This window comes from Xyrauchen texanus, chromosome 6 (genome assembly GCF_025860055.1).
Source record: "Xyrauchen texanus isolate HMW12.3.18 chromosome 6, RBS_HiC_50CHRs, whole genome shotgun sequence".
NCBI classification, from domain to species: Eukaryota; Metazoa; Chordata; class Actinopteri; order Cypriniformes; family Catostomidae; genus Xyrauchen; species Xyrauchen texanus.
In genome coordinates, this window is record NC_068281.1 from 20,057,722 (window position 1) to 20,078,109 (window position 20,388).

Genomic DNA, 20,388 nt, shown 5'->3' on the forward strand with positions numbered 1-20,388 from the left:
GCCTCAGCTTATGTGGATTATACACATGTTTATCTATTTACAAATATTTATTTTGATATATGAATATTAATCATTTAACATTTAATAATGAATGAAACATTTTATCTGACAACATTGCACTGTATGTGTGCATACATTGTTTCAATCAAAGTATAACTCATTAGTACATATATAACCTACATTTATGCATATATCCAAATCCCTTTTATTGTTTTTGTGTGTTTGCTTGCTTGCTTTTCTGCATACATAGCGTCTTTGCAGTGCACTCCTCGTTGGGACCCCTGATTTCTATGTGATGTGCAAGGTCACATGTTTTAATTAAGCTCATGAACTCCAAATATTGACACAGCATCCTTCATTATGACCTCCAGACCAGTGGTCAGCATTAAAGCACCAGGTTGTGTGCAAAGATGTCCATTTTGCACAGGTTATGGGAAATCATAGTATATTTGCATAACTTATTATAACCTCATTTGACATTATAATAAAGTTTAATAGTGTATTATCATGTTATTTTGCATGACTTATCTGCAATGTATAGAGCATATTGAAACTGATACTATACATTGTTAAGGGTTGAAGAAAGAGAATAGTTTGCTAAAAGAACGCAAATAACACATGGCAGTATAACTTAATGCTTGTTGTAATTATGGCTATTTTTACCTATTAAAATGTAATAATCAAAACCTTTTGATGGGAAGAAATATATTCATATCAAGTGGGCTTTTGTTCCCAGACTGGTTGCGCACACAGAGGGAAGATGTTTTTAAACACTAGTCATAAGACAGCAATGAACCCTACATTGCTTTAATCACTTGATTAAAGATAATTCTGATTAATAACATCGGCTTTTAGTGTAAACAGCTACTTCATGACATCTGAAGTGCTGTTTGTTGTCATGCTGTAATGTGTGTCTGGCATTAGTTGAGCATTCCTGTGTACTGCAGGGTTAGTCTAGTCTAGAAGCACTTTACATGCCCTCAAGGCATCTGTGACTAACTGAAGCAGTAAGCGCTGGAGAATTTATGTTTGTCTGGAGTAGCACGTTTTTTTCACTACATTTTGATTCAGCCACAGAAATAAAAAAGAAGCAAAGTTCTTTGAGATATTCAGGTTATTTCAGTCCATACAGTAGATCAGTATTTATATTGTTTTGCTCCCTTGTCATGATTTTATTTTGCAGTAGGGTACATGGAAGAAGCTGTATAAAAATTAAAATCTGAAATAAAGGATTTGTGTTGGTTTGATCTACTGTAACATGTCTGTCCCGATTTACATTTTGTGAGCTTATATTGTGCTTTCAGTTTTAAATGATTGTGCTTGTGAAGGAGGTAACCATTTTTAGATGTTGGTTCAGCTGCCTGGTTATGCTTTTGTGGCAGGAGAGGCTCGCTTTATCAGTTTTCACAGTCAAGCAGCAAGTTGACACCTAATTCGATGGTTGAGCATTCATGAAAAACTCTGAGCACATTTGTATGCTTTACTGCTTGATCAAGGGCTTCCCCAGATGCATTAAAACAAATTGCTGTCCTTCTGAAAGCACCAACCTTCACCTTACTTTGACTGCTTTTTCTTTTATAAAATGGCTTAGGGAACATTTTATCATTTAATTATGAATTTATCACATACAGTATCATAGTTTCCTCAGGCCAGTCTGTGGTAAAGGCAGTAAAAGAACAAAAATGACACTGTCTAAGAATACACAGCATGTGTTTTTCAGCAATGCATGCAAAACAACGCAGGAGAGAACAGAAACACCTGCACTGTCATGCCAGGGGAAGCATGTTCTTACAGGCCCAATAGCTGTGGCTGACATTAGTTTCTCCTGTTCCTGCCTGAGGTGTTTTTCCATGCTGCTTGGTTTGTTTTTTGGAGGAGGTTTAGAGAAGTGAATCTAGCATTTCAGTAGCCATTGCATTGCAGAAGTTATGTTAATGAGCACACACAACTTTACAGAGAGAGAGAGCGAGAGAGAGGAAACAAGCTCATGATTGCACATTTTGAAGTGTCTGATTATTAATTTTTTTCACATTGTAAAAAGTGGTTACATGCAGTTGTGAGCTTAATGAGCTTTTGAACTTAATGAGTTTTTTTCTACTAGATTAAATCCTTAAAATGGCTTTTGTTAGTACAACCAAATGCAAAAAGGTTGATTCAATCATGTTAAATAATATTTTTGACTTGAATAAAAGCAGTTCATTTATGTTACCAAATGAAGCATTCATTAATCCTGGATTCAATTTGCAATTATCATTTGTTATTTAGTAAGTAGTTCAATACAAATCTGGAATGTTGTTAAAGGGATAGTTCACCCCAAAATGAAAATTCTCTCATCATTTACACACCCTCTTACCATCTAAGATGTTTATGACTTTCTTTCTTTCTTCTGCTGAACACAAATGAAGATTTTTAGAAGAATATCTCAGCTCTGTAGGTCCATACGATGCAAGTGAATGGTGGCCAGGCCTTTGAAACTCCAAAAAGGAGATACATCAGCATAAAGGTAATCCATAAGACTCCAGTGATTAAATCAATGTCTTCTGTAGTGATCTAATGGGTTTTTGGTGAGAGTAGACCAAAATATAACTCCTTTTTCACTATACATCTTGGCAGCAGTCTCCTTGGTGATCATAATTTCAAGCTCAATTACTCTTCCTATAGCACCATATAGTGCTCGGTGCATATGTCATGCACTAAGAAGTGAAATCAAGCTTGAGATCATGATTGTGCCTAGAGACTGCAATAGCAAGATGTACAGTAAAAAAGGTTCTGAAGACATGGATTAAACCACTGTAGTCTTAAACCCAAAGGATACTTTGGTCAGACGCGAATGCTGAGCGTACGCATACAGGACGTGTGACGCAAATGTAGTCATCAGATTGTGCGAGCACTGAATGCGCACAGCTCCATTTTTCTAACCGTGTGTGTTTGAACACGCAGAATGCTCATGCGCTTGGAATTATTAGTGCTAATTAGAGTGTCTATGTAATCGCTGCTAAACAAAAGGAGACAATGGTAAAAACAACATCAGTGTATGTGCACATCAAGAGTGTTTGTGTGAGGAGGTCTGGAGATACCTGCAATTATATAACTCTGAAGGAATATAAAGACATATTTATGGGTCTTAACTCCTGAAGAGAAATAGTCTGGTGTCTTATCAGTTGTAGCGTGCATGCGCCAAATGCCTGTGTATGCGTGCACAGTCAGATGGAGTTCACTTTGACAGGCTTGCGTTCAACTGTACACAGACGTTCATGTCAAAGTCGAAGTATACTACTTCTTCTAAAAATCTTTGTTTCTGTTCTTTAGAAGAAAGAAAGTCATACACATCTGGGATGGCAGGAGTGTGAGTAAATTATGAGAGATTTATTGAGTGAACTATTCCTTTAAGGAAGGACAAATCATTCCAGTTGCACCATAAAATCTTTTTGTATTGTCTAACTAACATGTAGTTTCTAATTTTTCACTTCTCATTTCACTTTGAAGTTAATAATGAATAAGTTGATACATCTTTATACTTAATATACATATTTACAGTATGAAGGCATTAAACTAATAATCATGACTCGTAAAGCTGGAGTCAGTCTTGAATGGATTCTGTGCAATCAGCACCTTGCCATAAACAGTCCCTCTTCCTAGTTCAAGTGGAAAGTACTGGAAAATTATGAGAGTGCAAACAACACAATAGGACAATAAATGAAAGATTAGATTGGTGTGTGTCTATCAAGAAGATTTACGAGAACTAAAAGAGCCTAGTCTGAGGACAGATGTGCTCTGGTTAAAAATATCACTACCTAAAAATCAGTAGAGTAAAAATGTAATGTTAGAGGAGAAAATGCAACCTCTGCATCACTCGGCACTGATTATGCAAACGCGTTTACTTCCTGGTTTCAGAGCAGGATCCGAACCCGGGTCTCTCGCGCTGCTGACACAATGCCCTTCTGGTCGTGCCACATGGGGAGGTAAACAGACTGGAGCCAATGCAAAAAAATCTGATCGCAGATGGCACTTGTTGGCGAGTTTCATAATGTGACCGATTCTAGGGTACCTGAACTCTTGAAAAGAACATGCCGACTTCCTGTGTGATCATGTTGTATAAGTAAGACACAGGTTGATTTACCTTGAAAATCTAAACACTATGGCACTATGGTGCTTTCAAAACATTCCTCTGTTTGTTTAAGCATCCCGACCAGCCCGACACAGCAACATTTACTCAATTAATGGCTTGAGTTTGGTTTTGGAACTATATGTTTGCTCAAACAATGGCAGACAGTAGAGTATTTGGGGGAACCTGCTGATTTTTTTTTTCTTCATATTTCTGTTTTGTTGACTCTAGTGGCTTCAGTTTTAAAGATGCGCTCAGTATTTTTTTCCTCATTAAAAAAGTTTAACTTCTTAAGAAATGAATTGTAAGGGGAACATGGACACCATACGAGGTCCGGACGTGTGAAAGGGCGAGCTCTGCACTCTTTGCTTACTATTAATGTCATAAACCGGTGAGATTCGATACACTCTGTTGCATAACTGTTCTAGGAGGACAATACGTCAAAGAATTCAAAATCCTGGAGACATTAAAAGACACTTATGTGCTCAAACTGACACCCCTGAGCAGCAGGCCATGAGCCAGTGAGACGATTTGGTTGGGGAAGTGTAGGAAATTCGGCGAGAAATGTTGAACATGTCAGCAATGCTGACAAAGGTCATTGCTGACTTGGAGGATCTTGCTGTAATACGTCGATTGATCACTGCCGTAGAGATAGTGTGGTACTAGGGGATCATTTTCGGTAAAAATGGTTAGGGTTAAGCTACAATAAAGCAAGACACCTTGATTTCAAATTTTAAACTTTATTTATTATTTATTTTAACTAAAAGTTCAAATGAAACTGGAAAAAAAATAAGTGTATTTAAAATGTATTGTTCAACTTTTTGAAAAACAACAGTTGTGAAAATCTCTCTGACAAAGAAGCTTCATCCGTGCATTCTCTACCTGTCGGGTATTTCGTTATCCAGGAAAATAAATTGAATAAAATATTTATGTGAATAAATTTGTTTTGTTCCCTCCTATATATATCCAATTACATCAGAAACCTCCGGGCTGGGGATAAGTGAATATTCTTGCTTTATTGATTTTGCATTGAAAATTAAATAATTTATTTAAAAAATGAAAAACTTAAATCAAATAAATTACTAAATTGAAATTGCCACCTTTCCATTTACCATCAGGCAAGAATCCGTCTAAACGTGCAGGCGGAAAATTACTTACACAAATGAAGACATAAAAACAATTATAAATGTAAAACTAATAATTATAATGATGATAATAATCACTGAAATATAAATCATTGTTCGAGGTGAATGTGTTTTTGTATTATTTTATAATTTTTGTATTATTTTATATAGTTTTATTATTTTACAGGCTGCAGAGTTGCGTTCACAATAAACTGCTCTGTGGAAATAAAGTGAACTGAACTCAAAGCACCTCCTGGAATGAGATTTGTAGCACTCATCAAATGTAAAAATAAAAAATCTGAAGGCAGAAAAAGTGTGAGTGTGAGATCCTTAGATGCGCATGTTCCACGTGACTGCACGCCTCTGTATCAGCACATCATATATGCCCATATACGGCTTTTCTGTCATCTGTACTTAATAATATAATAAAGAGTGTTTCTTCAAATGCGTGTCTTTGTGCCTACAGGCAAATTATTTGTAATATTAATTTGATAATAATAATAGTCTAATAATAATATAATAATTATTATTTAATAGATTAATGGGAAAACAAGCCAAATATCCTCCAAATAGACATGGTCAAAGGCATCAGCTATTTGCGATCACTCTGACCATCATTGATCCCGAGATCATCGTCTGTTTGCTCAACATAAATGTGCATTTCTCTCTATAAATTAACAAAATGTTCAGACAGTCTCTTTTTCGACACATTCAGATTCATTACCGCTTTTCCCGGTGTCACTGCGGCTTGCTTCTTGCGTGCGCTTAAATTATATTTCATTATTACGGTTTAGTATTTCTCTGTAATGTAGAACAGTGTTAGCAATGTTACTTATAATATTCTTTCTCAGCCCTGGAACTCAAACCATTTTCTGATACTAGTGTTTTTCATTGATGCCTAAACAGAGTCAATCACCAGTACTTTTAGATTTGGGCACATCTAGCATGCTACATACTTATCATTAACGTTGATGAGATTAACCCCTTAGGTATCCAAATTTGGAACTGAACAACAAGACATTTTTCGATACTCGATTTTTTGGAGGCAATTCGGTCAGTGCCTAAAATGTATCGAACTTGATGGCTTTCTTGGAAGAACCACAGCATTTTCTTGTTCCCAGACTCTGCGAATTTGACAAGAGAGAAACGTGATCGATTCAAGGAATGCAAGAACTCTTACATCAAAGGAAGGTCACTTTTGCACTGATGTTCCCTGCCAAATTGAGAATAGATGCTAAGGATGGCTATACAATTTTCACATGTCCCCAGCAAGCAATGTCCTTCATAAAGTCAATGGACTGAGTAAGTTATTTTGTGGTACTCACGTTGCAGCCGAATGGACTGACTCACTGAACATCCACTTGACTGTCTGAGGAAACTGTGCGCCTTTTTGTGCTGGTTCCGCCTAGTGACTGGAGTTTGTTTTGTAGAGGAACACACCTTCGGGACAGTTATGTGGATGAATCTACTTGTCCTTTGTGTTTATTCCGCCTATTGGCTGGAGTTTGTTTTATATATTATCTTTTGTTGTGTAATTCTGTCTCACAAAATGTTTATAGAAACACCGGACTTGAGCACTCCGGGAGCAATGTTGTCGTGGGGGCTCTTGTATGCATACATGGACTGTTTGAGTTTAGAGGGAAGCGCGCCAGTTGGTGCTGCTGTGTGTGAGGTTAATGTGCGTGTTTTTCTTTGTCTTTGGTTTGGGGGAATTTGGGGTTTGATTGTTGCACTAATTTTGGAATGTGGTCTTTATTATTTTAGTTTTTTCTAATATTTTAAAATGTCAAATGTTAATATGAGTGGATTGTCTCTCTCTCCATGTGGAATGTGAATGGGAAGATTATTTCTCTTTTTAAGTTTAAGAAATATGATATAGTGTTACTTCAAGAAATGCATCTTTCTCAAGTAAGAACAGGGGAGTCATTACACTGATAAGTAAGCATCTACAATTCAAATGTCTCAAACAGCTTAAAGATAAAGTAGGAAGTCATTATTGTTTTAGCCGAAATTCAGGGGCAAAATCTTGTTTTGTCTAATATTTATGCACCTAAAGTTGATGATCAGGGCTTTTTTATAGATCTTGAAGTGATGTTGCAAGCTGCTGACACCCCTCATTATATAATATTGGGAGGAGATTTTAATCTTTTGATGGACTCAGTCCTTGATCATAGCAAAAGTGTCTAAGCCCCCTAGAGCAACATTGACGCTTCACAGGATATGTAAAAAATCTTGGTATTACAGATATTTGGAGACTTTTGAATCCATCTGGTTGGGATTATACATTTTTCATCCATTTATCCATAAGATTTAATCTAGAATATATTTATTTTATATCTAAGTCCCTCATTTCATCTATTGTTGATTGCTTAATGGGAAACATTTAGAGTTTAGAGGTTTTGCCACAAATGAAGAAAAGGAAATCATACAGTTGCCGCTTTAATATATCCCTTTTGCAAAATCCTGAATTCCAAAAATCAATGTTTATATGGAGACCAACTGGTCCTCAGTATCCTCTGTGAGCATGGCTTTGGAAGCACTTAAGGCGGTTCTTAGGGGCTGGATCATACAGTATGCCTCATTCAGCAAAAAATCCAAAGCACAATAACTTGTGGGGTTGGAAGGGAATATTGAAAGTGCCAAGGCAGAGCTGAAGTGCCGAATGTCATCTGATAGCCTCAGAGAATTTACCTGATTGAAATACAGATAAAATACTATTTTGTTGGGGAAGGTGGAGTTTTGGCAATTCAGGGCAAGGAAGGAAAACTTCTGGCTAGATATATAAAACATATAGAGTCTTTTTCTACCATTACCTCAGTGAAATCTGCTGGTTGTGAAATCTTTACCTCAGCCATTGATATTAATAAAACTGATGAGAATATTAGAAATTGTGGAACCATTAGAACTTCCTAAACTGACAGCTGAGCAAAAAAGTGCTCTTGATTCTGAGATAACCTTGGAGGAGCTTGGCGAGGTAATTAAGGTCTTGCCTACAGGCAAGGCTCTGGGGCCAGGCGGATTTGACACTGATGTTTTTTTAGATCTTATGTTACAGAATTGGCTCCACTATTGCTAGAAGTTTCTACAGAATCATTAAAGAATGGAAAGCTTCCGTCAACCATGATGCAATTCCAGATCAGACTGATTCTTAAAAAGGACAAAGATCCAAGCGAGTGTAAGAGTTACTGTCCATCTTCCCTGATCCAGCTCGACATTCAAATATGGTCAAAAATGTTGGCCAATTAAGTAAAGTTATGACATCTCTTATACATATAGATCAGGAGGGGTTTATTTAGGGGCCATAGCTCTTCTGAAAACATTAGGCGTTTCACCAATATAATTTGGTCAGTGGCGAATGATCAGACTACTGTCACTGCATCTCACTTGATGCCGAAAAGGCGTTTGATATGGTAGAATGGGATTATCTTTTTAAGATTTTGGAAATGTTCGGGAATACTTTTATTGGTTGTATTACGACACCTATAAGCGGTGGTACAAACAAATTAATTAATTTCAGATTATTTTACTCTGGATAAGAAAGGAGGAGGATTTTCCAGTGGTGGTGGTGTGGCGCATAAGCTTTTGCTTTACGCTGATGATATTTTATTATTCGTCTCCGATCCTACTAGATATATGCCTTGCCTCCACAGAATTCTTCATTCCTTATCTAAATTCTCAGGATATAATGTTAATTGGTCTAAATCCAACCAATTTGGCTCTGGGTATTTTATTCCCAGCAAATTTGTGTGATTTAATTTTGACCCTTTAATAAAAATGTTTTCGAGCCATGTGGGCAGGTGGGCTTAATTACATTTATCTATGATTGGGATGGTTAATGTTATCAAAATGAATTGTATTCCAAAATTCATCTACCTGCTACAGTCTCTCCCTATAGATGTCCCTCTCTCTAATTTCAAGCAATTTGATAGCATAACAAAGTCCTTCATTTGGAATGGTAAACGTCCCATATAACATTTCAGTAAGTTGCATTGACCGAAGATTTTGTTTTATTATTATGCATTCGGACTCAGACATTTGGCTCATTGTCCGCTTCCACCTGAGAGAGCCCTCCCTGGTTTTGTATTGAACAGGAAGATTTTTGCCATTGCAAAGCCTTGTTGTTGAGGGTCAGGGTGGGGTTGGGCATTGGGAGAGGGAGGGGTAATAGTGGGGGTTAAATGTTGATTCTGTATACATTTGTTTTTCTTTTCTTTGTTATCTATATGAATCAATAAAAAATGTTAATCAGAAAAATAAATAAATTGTAATTTTGAAACATATAACATTATAAGCACTTTGTGGAACCATTAGAACTTCCTAAACTGACAGCTGAGCAAAAAAGTTATCTTGATTCTGAGATAACCTTGGAGGAGCTTGGCGAGGTAATTAAGGTCTTATAAAGACCTTAAGGTTATCAAACCTTATAAAAGCTGTTTCATTGTACATGGTCCCCTCATGTTATATGCACATGACCAGGGGTGTTTCCAGGTCTTGAGGACATTCAGGGCTTAGCCCGGGCCCATTTAAGTAGGTTTGGCTTTAGGTGACCCCCATCTATTTTAATGTTATTTTTCTGCACTCTGGCACCTTACTTACAATGAAAGCACAGTGATTCCCAAAGTATTTTCTGAGCCTATGGGGTTGGACCTCCGATCCTCTAGTGGGGTTCGGGGGCATGCTCCCCCGTAAGAAAATTTTGTACAAGTTAAATATCTGGTGAGCAAAAAACATTGAAATAAATTGAATTGTGAGAAACAGCACCCCCAATTCTATCCCATATAAATTATGTTCTTCACCACCAGCCAGGGTTTAATCGACAGAGCCAAGGCCTGCCTTGCCAAAAGCGATTGGCTAAAATTAGCTGGATTGACACTACCCAACCCACAATTTTCACTCAGAGCTAGAGTCTATTCTCTAACTATTCTCTCACAGGGCCTCATTTAACTTAGACACCATGTCTCTTCCTCTTCTGGGGTTTGACGTCTCTTAAAATATTTTTGTATGCTCTGTCTGAAAAGCATGGTAAGATCTAGGTATGTCAGTTTCAGCTTTTTATCTTTTAATGTTACCTCAGACTGCTAACGATAGCTAGCTAGTGAAGCCATAATTAGTGTAACGTTATGCCAATTAACCTAGTAACACTAACGTTAATTTACATGAATCATCATGATTGTAACTTCGGCAATAATATTATCTGTTTGCTTTTGTACTCTAACGATGATAAATTGTGTGTGGAGTAGTGTATAAATGCAGTGGATACATTTAATGTTAGTTAACATTAATTACCTCAAAGATTACCTTCTCAACTAAATAACGTTTAGATCCAGGAATACTCCGTTGCAGATATATGCGAGTGTTTGTGAGCACGTGAGTTTACAGCAGCAGGTGAGGAGCTGACTGAACTGACTGGCGCACTAGAGAGAGTAATAGGGTTCAAAACAGTGTTACTATGAATGCAAACTTTAATACAGTGAAAAGAACACTCTATTAGCATAACATAAATATATATAAATAAATATACATTTCCAACATTCTTTTGAATGTCCATGTACTAAAATATAATATTTGATGCCATGAGTGTACTATTTACTATTATTATTATTTTGAATGGTCATGGAAAATGAAGCAATGTGATAACAATTTTACCTGGTCACAAAAAGTAGTCCGTTAATTTACCTGATGAACTTTCACATTTTGCTGACCCTTTATGCATCGCAGAGCTAATGTGTGCTTCTAAATCACTTGCACCTTTATTAGCAACTATCACACATCAGTTTTGACACACATATGTCATACATTCTGCTTCCCACGGATCTCGACATGGACGAAAGCATGGGGATTATTTGTAAAAATCTTCTGTAAATTTGCACTTTTGTTTGGGCATTGTTTCCACTCAGCTGTTTGATGACGAACACAACAGTGTTCGTGGAGAGATTGACAGGCAGGAATTTGGCCAATAGTTGCTGCAAGCCTCTTATAATTGACCAATTGGTGTGCGAGAAGGCGGGACTTACAAAGAGGGGTTAAAGCAATGAAAATATACATGCACACCCAATGAAGTATTATACCAGATGCACGTCATAATGCAACTAAAGCCGAAACAAATTTAGAAATCCCGGCCGGACGCTTTTTAAAGGTCAGAAAAAGAGGACGTGTCTGGGAAAAAGAGGACGTATGATCACCCTATATTTGGACGTCCTTGACCAGCCCACAAGTTTAAAAACATTAAGCTATACATGTAGGTAACATCAGTAAATCCTCACCATTACTCTTCTTTTCGATAAAGTCCAAAAGGCTGCGTTGCTTTTTTTTCTTGACATTTAATTTTGTGGAGGGGGAGAGTGCCACATCACGTGAACTTCAAACAAAATGTAGCAATATTATATATATATAATAAAATATATACTTCGTTCTTCGAAGACTTGCGAGACAGGCTGTGTCATTAAGATTATTGTATATTCATACAGAAATATTTTTGTTGTTGTTGTTGTTGAGCTGCACCTAAACTTGTGTTGCCTACATTTAAAATTACATTCGGGGCTACAGTCAAAACATTTGGGGCTGAAGCCCCGGAAAAATGACCTGACGATGCCGATGCACATGACCAGCTGAAAACTACTAGCTTAATCTCAGTAACTGCCCTGTAATTGGACACTGTCACTCATGGATTAAAGTAATCAAAGCTGACTGTGGATAGTGAATTTCTACAATGGCATTGGTAACCGAAAACCTTTATGTTTGAATGATGTTGCATTCACGGCCCAAGGTGTCAGTTTAACTCCAATTTTACGTGCATAAAATATTACTGATTACACTTTAAGTGTTAGTTAAGTGACAGACTGAGGAATTGATTGAAGTGAAGATTAACACCCACCAGAGAACACTTAATAAATAGTGTCGGGGTAGATTTAATATTCTTAAGTTTTTATATGTTGTTTAGATCAGCATAAATCTTCCAATTTACCTTGGAGTTGCCCGATTATTCCACAGTAAAGTTGAATTATAGATTTAATCTAAAAATCTAGATGAACTATCGAAAGCTAAATGCATGACAGCAAAATTAACAAAAAACACGCAACGCTAGACATAGAAAAGAATGCATTGAACACTCCACTACCAGTTGCAGTTGGTGATGCATTGGTGTTGCTTGAAACCAATGTGGTATACTAATATTTTTTGCATGCGATTCTCTCATCTAAAAAAAAAAAAAAAAAAGAGTAAAGCAGTGATGGTTGTCTCTATATTCAATTTTTTCTGATGCTTAACATCAAATGATTGGTTTGGTCAAGGTTGTTGTTTAGCAATTAAATAAAAAGTACACTCAAAATGTGTAATTCTGTCACAATCCATTCACCCTCATTTCGATAAAGAAATTGATGATATTTTTCGTGGAGCACAAAAGGATCTAAAAGTTATCAAGCAAAATGTCCAGGTTGATCTTTCCCAAACAGCAAAAGTGGTTGATGACCAGTGTCTCCCAAAAGGGTAAAATCATAAAAGTTGTTCATATGACTTGTGTGCTACATTCCAGGTTTTCTAAAGCCATACAATACATTTTGTTAGTAGCTTTTTGCCCCTTTAAACATTTTGCCCTCTAGTATAGTAATTTTTTTACTCTATGGAGCTTGACAGTCCTAGCCTTGTTTTCATTCATGTAAAAAAAAAAAAAACCCTTACACAGAATAAGGTCTATTATAATGTGTTACCTGTTGACAATAAAAACAATAGGTTTCTTAATATATGTTAGACAATCTTTAATTGGTTTGAAGCAAGAAGATCGAGGTCCTGCAGGTTGTGATGCAGAATTAGCTACTGATTTCCACCAGGAGGCAGTAAAACCCTTCCATAGCTACAGTCCCTTTTGACAGTTCCATACACAGCTACTGTAACCTCCTTGTTATAAAATACAGAATGTATTATACAGCTTATTTCTTAAGCTAAAACTTCAGGTCAAAGCCACAAAAACACATATAATGTTAAATACAAAACATTAAAGCTTTACATAAAGATCTTTATCGGTATGGTTAAACGTGTCAATTCTCTGTCTCAGTTCAGTGCTTGAGTGACACCTCTGTGTAATGCCCTCCAGGGTTTAGGGAGAATGACAGAGGAGGAGGGTGGATGTTGTGTCTGTATCTCTTATGGTTTGTGGGCAGAAGTTGCTCAGTGTCATAACAAATGGGAATTGGGGAATGAGGGATGAGGGTTTGCTCTTAGGTTCATGTATAGTTCTGCTGTGCTCTCAGCTCAGGTTAATCAGAGATGCTGAATTTGTACAGCTGCAGATCTGAATAACATAATTTGCCTTGAAGCGTGATAAGAGCAAGAATATGGTACAGTCTACATAATGTTAAAGAGGTCATGATGCAGATGCTTTCAAAATCACGCAACAAGAAAATAAGTCATAATTGGTCATGAATATTGTTTCATAACAGACTCATTCTTTACAAATTCCTAATAGCCAGTGTACCTGAATTGCAAAAATAATGACTCTAATGATGTTTGCAAACACGTTTCCCATATAATCTCATGTCTGTCTTTGGTCATTCAAACAAATAGTTCCGCCCAAACCTCACAACACTCACACTCAGTGTTGTTCTGTCAAGCTGGTTGGGATGCTCAAACAAACAGAGGAATGTTTTGATAGTGCCACAGAGCCACAATGTTTACACTTTTCGGAGAAGTCAGCAAACAATTGGCTTTTTAGTTCTCTAAGAATATATAAACAAAAGCATTTCAGCTTTAAATCTGGTTGTTGTTTGATATTTATACAGTCTAAAGGAAGAATGCAGATGTCAGAATTACAATCATGCAGTGGAGTGACCGCTTTGTCTCTCTGATTCATGCCTGATGTTGTCCAGCCCCATCACTGACCAGCCCTGCGTGCCTGAGTCCAGTAGGCTGTACAGTATGTCTATGCCAGACACGCGCCTGTGTTTGTCTTTCCCTTTAGATTGTTGTAGATCAAACTCTGGATATGCACTAGTCACAAAGTGACCTAAAGTCAAATAGTATACAGTATATATACATCAGCACTGTTGTGATTCGGCTGCAGAATCACAGCAGTGCTGATTTAGGGCCATATAGCACAATTGTAAGTGTGATATTGATGATATACAAGTAAATAATTATTTTTTGGGGAAAAACTGAGTACGATCATAAAAACTCATCTGTGCATGGAACTGATTTCTTACGGATCAGAATCTGCTGTTGCTGGTTCAAACCAAATGATGTGTCCAAGCCTTCGTTAGTAATTCAAAAATGTCACTTCAGAAATAGTATCACAGCTTGTGCTGTTTCTAACAAGTTACCCGATAAACATGGATCAGCTTTCTCAGAGGAAAAATTGCCGTACAAATGGGGGTAATTCTCCCTATTTCGCCGTAGCCGGTGTGCTAGAGTCATTCACTATAGAAACCGCAATGTCCTCCACCATTTTAAACAGCCTGACCTCTCCAATGTGGAAACTCCAGTAAGAGGCAAGCTCCTTGAGTTGTGTAATTAATCAGTCTGTTGTGTTTCTCAGCTGTGATGAGCTGTAATGCTGAAGTTGTTTGTTTAAAGCTGTTTAAAGCTATTCCTTAGCTTTAGTAGTGTAGTAGTAATATGAGCGATCACATAGAGCCGTTGTGTGTAAACACTCACTGACACGGATTCACATCACTTCATCAACTGGCTCAAATGACACACAAATATTATCTTTTGCCACCACCTGCTGGCTAACATATGTAATGTTAAAAAAAATTACCTGTAAAGAAACACATATACAGTAGCTCTTTTCACATCTGCACTGCTCTTACACTTTAGTTTAGAATGGCATGAACACAAGCAGAGTGATACACACAGTGAAGCGTGCTGATGGTGTGAGACAATCAGTACTCATGGAGCGTCTCTCGTCCAATCAGATTTGAGGATCGGAACTAACTGTTGTGTATGTTTGTGTGTGTGTGTGTGTGTGTGTTTATACACACACACACAGTATATATACAGTTAAAGTCAGAAATTTACATATACTTTTTGAAGTCATTAAAACTCATTTTCTAACCACTCCACAGAATTAATATTAGCAAACTATAGTTTTGGCAAGTCGTTTAGGACATCTACTTTGTGCATGACATGAGTCATTTTCCCAACAATTGTTTACAGACAGATTGTTTCACTTTTAATTGACTATATCTCAATTCCAGTCGGTCAGAATTTACATACACTAAGTTAACTGTGCCTTTAAGCAGCTTGGAAAATTCCAGAAAATTATGTCAAGCTAAGCTTATTAGAGTCAATTGGAGGTGTACCTGTGAATGTATTTTAAGGCCTACCTTCAAGCTCAGTTCCTCTTTGCTTGACATCATGGGAAAATCAAAAGAAATCAGCCAAGACCTCAGAAAAGAAATTGTGGACCTCCCCATGTCTGGTTCATCCTTGGGAGCAATTTCCAAAGGCCTGAAGGTACCACATTCATCTGTACCAACAATAGTACACCAATATAAACACCATGGGACCCTGCAGCCATCACACCGCACAGCAAGGTGACGCATTCTGTCTCCTAGAGATGAACGTAGTTTAGTGCGAAAAGTGCCAATCAATCCCAGATCAACAGCAAAGGACCTTGTGAAGATGCTGGAGGAAACAGGTAGACAAGTATCTATATCCACAGTAAAACGAGTCCTATATCGACATAAACTGAAAGACTGCTCAGCAAGGAAGAAGGCACTGCTTCCTTGCACCACCATAAAAAATCCAGACTACAGTTTGCAAGTGCACATGGGAACAAAGATCTTACTATTTAGAGAAATGTCCTCTGGTCTGATGAAACAAAAATGTAACTATTTGGCCATAATGACAATAATTTTTTTTGGAGGAAAAAGGGTTAGGCTTGCGAGCCAAAGAACACCATCCCAACGGTGAAGCATGGGGTGGCAGCATCATGGGAATTGATTTATAATGATAACTAGAGGTTGAATGATAGTGGATTTTGCATCCCGGATGCAGTTTGTTACAATACAATTCTCAATAATCAACAGAAAACAATTAGATTTGGTGCATTACCAACTATAAACAAGCCAATTTTAACTATAAACAAGCCCAAAATACACAGGGGACTTACCAATTACCAAATTAAACTTTTTATAGCCTATATATTTACCAGATAAAGGGTTTTGTTTATATTCAGTATCAGGATTAGGGTTTATTATTATTCACAAGTTTTTATGTATTTATGTATGTGCTGACGGGGCACGTTTACATTTTTTTTTGCATGCCCTTGATTTTATAATTTAATTAGAACACTTTATTATCTTATCAAAATAACAAGATATGCATTGAAGTGAGAATAAAAATGTGGAAGAATATTGTCAATGATGAAAGATTTAGGTTTTGAGCAAATCCCCAGGAGTAGTAGCTATTGTTTTTATTTCACCTCAAGAGGCCATTGGAATACTTTAGAACCAAGCCGTTTTAACAGTACAATCATTCAGCGCCAGCCACAAAGAAATACAGAGTATTAAAAAAGGCAGCTATCAGCACTTTTTAATATATAGCACAAATATATCTGTCTATCTCTATTATAAACCTTTTAAGACATACCTACCATGAGCTCTTAGGTTGTAAATTGACAATATACTTCTGATGAAACCATTTTTTCAGTTTTAAAAAATAGCATTTAACAGTGCGATTTGTGCTGAATAACTACACTACTTATGTTCCTGCAGAGAAATATCCACCAGTCACAGAATCACTGAAAACTGCAGTAAATTACAACGGCTGCCTACTTCCATGATGCAGTCTTAAACTACTTGTATATTTGTATATATCTGAATATTTTGCAATAAAATTTGAGTATATACTTATAATCAACAACTTTAAATTAATAGTTTATAAATTTACATAGATTTTCATTAGATTATGTCATGTGCGATGCTTCTTGGGATTGTAGTTCAAACCTCTTTTAAAGGCATTAAATACACAGTCTTGTACATTTGTCCTTTAGTTTTTTTGCTTAAAATCCAAGTTTGTAATGTTGTGATTCAAACTGAAGCTTGCTGGTTTAGTTCATGACTTGGAACTCTTTTATGGAGAATTTGTATTAATAAATAGGAAAAAGTCTTTGCTGGAACAGAGAGGCTGAAAAAATGGGCTGGCACTGTTCTGCTCTATAGCCATTATTTTTGCAGTTCCATTTGGAACCACTAATTCCGCAGAAATTACTTCACCTTTCAGACTTAAAAAATATTGCATAGATCAGTTTTGGAAGGAAAAAAAAATAACATTATTCATTATTTTACTATGAACAGTAAAAATAGAAATAAATAATGATGATGACAATGAGCATCAGCAGGATATGTTTATTTTATAATGAAAGGTCTGAAGCTGTGCTTGCAAGTAGGCATTAGCCGTGTCTGCCAGGGGCATCCTGAAGCATATTCATCCATGTCTTGCCGTGCTGGGTTGTAAACCCAGTGTGATGTGGCATTGGTGAAATCTGGGTCAGGAGAAGTGCTGCCTCTGCACTGCCGCAGACTGCAGTGCGTCGCCTCCCCTCTGCACATGTGCCTGCACTCCTCTCTCTGTGTGTATGAAGTTATGAACGGGGAGGGGGGAAGGGTGGGATCTGTTCTCTGGTTGGGTGGTGGTTGTAGTGGTAGTAGTAGTAGAGAGGAGAGCACGTGGATGCACATGCTGCCGAACGCTGATGTAGGAGTACCGCAGTGGAGAGGGAACTGCCCACTGCATCCACACCCATAATCTAAAACCTCATTTAAACAATCACTGCTGATTTAAGAACTAATCCAAACTGAAATTGGTACACATGGTGCTAATAGGATTTAGGATTTTAAAATCAGAAAAAGAGAAGTTCCCCTCATCATTATCTCCCTGTTTAAATTTAACAGTGTTTTAGTCCCCCCCCCCCCCCCAATTCAGCTTTCCTAGTAAAGCCATTCTCATCCATGAATCAATACTTGTTTAAACGTATATATACACAGGTGGCCAAAGGTTTGGAATAATGTACTTGTCCTCTTGTTTAGTTATACATCTGGCCTTCCACATCTCTTTCTGTACACCTCTGTATGAAATCTTCTGTTTTTTTGGTAATTTCAAGCATTGTAGCCATCATTCCTCTAAACAATGATTGACTGATGAGTTTCTAGAGAAAGCGGTTTATTTTTTGCCATTTTTGACCTACAGTTGAAATCAGAAGTTTACATACACCTTAGCCAAATACATTTAAACTCAGTTTTTCACATTTTCTGACATTTAATCGTAGAAAACATTCCCTGTCTTAGGTCAGTTAGGATCACTACTTTATTTTAAGAATATGAAATGTCAGAATAATAGTAAAGAGTGATTTATTTCAAATTTTATTTCTTTCATCACATTAATTTTCCACATAATTTTCCTTCCTCATGATGCCATCTATTTTGTGAAGTACACCAGTCCCTCCTGCAGCAAAGCAGCCCCACAGCATGATGCTACCACCCCCATGCTTCATGGTTGGGATGGTGTTCTTCGACTAGCAAGCCTCACCCTTTTTCCTCCAAACATAACAATGGCCATTATGGCCAAACATTTCAATATTTGTTTCATCAGACAAGAGGACATTTCTCCAAAAAGTAAGATATTTGTCTCCATGTGTACTTGCAAGGTGTAGTCTAACTTTCTTTTTTTTATAGTGGTTTTGGGGCAGTGGTTTCAGAGCAGTGGTTTCTTCCTTGCTGAGCAGTCTTTCAGGTTATGTCGATGTAGTACTTGTTTTACTGTGGATCTAGATACTTGTCTACCTGTTTCCTCCAGCATCTTCACAAGGTCCTTTGCTGATGTTCTGGGATTGATGGGCACTTTTCATACCAAACTATGTTCATCACTAGGAGACAGAATGTGTCTCCTTCCTGAGCGGTATGATGGCTGTGTGGTACCATAGTGTTTATATTTGCGTGCGTGTTACCTTCAGACATTTGGAAATTGCTCCCCAAGGATGGTCCAAACTTGTGAAGGTTCACAATTTTTTTGGTGGATTTCTTTTGATTTTCCCATGATGTCAAGCAAAGAGGCACTGAGTTTGAAGGTAGGCCTTAAAATAAATCCACAGGTACACCTCCAATTGACTCCAATCAGAAGCTAATTGTCTTATTGCCTAAATGCTTGACATGTCATTTTCTGGAATTTTCCAAGCTGCTTAAAGACACAGTTAACTTAGTTTATGTAAACTTCTGAACCACTGAAATTGTGATATAGTCAGTTAAAAGTAAAACAACCATAGTTTGCTAATATGAAATCTGTGGAGTGGTTAGAAAATGAATTTGAATGATTTCAACAAATGTGTATGTAAACTTCTGATTTCAACTGTAATATTATATATATTCTTATAGTTTTAACTTGTACTTACGACATGCCAGTCTATTGCATACTGTGGCAACTCACAAACACACATGAAGAAATAATTTAACGACCAAAATAGTTTGATATAATTGCAAGTGATTTTCTAGTACCAAATTAGCAATTTAGTATGATTACTCAAGGATAAAGTGTTGGAGTGATGGCTGCTAGAAACTATGCTAGCATAGTATATATGCTAAAAATATATACGTATATATATATATATATATATATATATATATATATATATATATATATATATATATATATATATATACGGTATATATTGCTGTTATTCTCAATGTTTAAATTCATGATAGTGTCTTTAGTGTTAATTATAATTTGCACACATCTTACATAGAATTAAGTAGTTGCTATAAAAAGACTAAAATAATGAGCTGTCACACTTTTCATCTAACTATTCTACATTTGTCTCCCAATGTGTTCTTGAGTTTCTTCCATGTGCTATGCTCATGTTTAATTTGTGCAAGTCCTTTTAGGGTTAATCTCATAATATCACATTTCACCCCAAAATATAAGTATATAGAAATAGTAAATAATAATTTTGCATTATTGCCCTAAATATAAACCAAATTTTCTGGATGCAAACCTGATATAAACATAATTTTTTTTTTATGGGACCCTTTAAGTCTTATCGAGTACTTCTCCCCCCCCCATACTTCTGTGCTCTGCTTCTATTGGCTGGTGACACGTTTTGTGTTGAAAAATATTTTTAGGCTCCATGGAAACAGCAGAATGTTCTGTCTGCCTCCTTAGCCAATGGGATTG

General features: G+C 36.8%; 1 protein-coding gene across 1 annotated transcript in view; it reads left to right on the forward strand.

Moving 5' to 3' along the window:
- Window positions 1–20,388, forward strand: part of LOC127645332 (CYFIP-related Rac1 interactor B-like) — a 44,521-nt gene that overhangs the window by 769 nt on the left and 23,364 nt on the right. The window lies entirely within an intron of this gene.